The 721-nt window shown below is 37.3% G+C and overlaps 1 non-coding gene across 1 annotated transcript; it reads left to right on the forward strand.

Moving 5' to 3' along the window:
* The first annotated feature begins 414 nt into the window (after nucleotides 1–414).
* Nucleotides 415–521, forward strand: LOC128279664 (small nucleolar RNA R71). The gene has a single exon (XR_008269863.1). It is a non-coding gene; the product is annotated as a small nucleolar RNA R71 (small nucleolar RNA).
* The last annotated feature ends 200 nt before the right edge of the window (nucleotides 522–721 follow it).

The raw sequence follows: 721 nt of genomic DNA on the forward strand, positions 1-721 counted from the left end.
TACTGTATGGGTTATTTTGAGATCTAAAGTTATTGTTACCCATATAGTTGACTTGTTCCTCTTAAGTTGTGGGATTGAAGGATTGATATTCTGTATGCACACCTCCTCCACTTGAGTTATACCTCATTACTGGATGTACCTGCGTAGAACTAAGTAAACCATCAATCTTTTTATTGAGAAGTTCTACCGATTTGACAAACATAGTGGCGAGTCGACGTTATAAACGCCTTTGTTTTTGTTGGCTTAGTCCTCATGACTTGCCACTGATAATTATTCAGTGACATTTCTTCAATGAATTCATAAACCTCTTCAGGTGTTTTTTTGTTGATGGTTCCTCTAGCAGCTGCATCAATCATTTGTCTTGTTAAGGGATTCACCCTATTGTAAAACGTTTGAACTTGTAGCCATAGAAGTAACCCATGGTGAGGGCACCTTCGCAATAGATCCTTGTATCTCTCCCATGCATCGTAAATTGTTTCTAAGTCCACCTGTACAAAAGAAGAAATATCATTACGTAACTTAGCCGTTTTAGCTGGCGGAAAATATTTTAGTAGAAATTTTTCGGTCATTTGTTCCCAAGTAGTGATGGACCCTCGTGGTAACGAGTTCAATCACTGTTTAGCTTTGTTTCTCAGTGAAAAAGGAAATAACCGAAGACGAATGGCATCATTTGAAATGCCATTGATTTTAAATGTATCGAAAAATTCCAGAAAGTTTTCTG

Source organism: Gossypium arboreum, chromosome 8, assembly GCF_025698485.1.
Source record: "Gossypium arboreum isolate Shixiya-1 chromosome 8, ASM2569848v2, whole genome shotgun sequence".
Lineage (NCBI taxonomy): Eukaryota > Viridiplantae > Streptophyta > Magnoliopsida > Malvales > Malvaceae > Gossypium > Gossypium arboreum.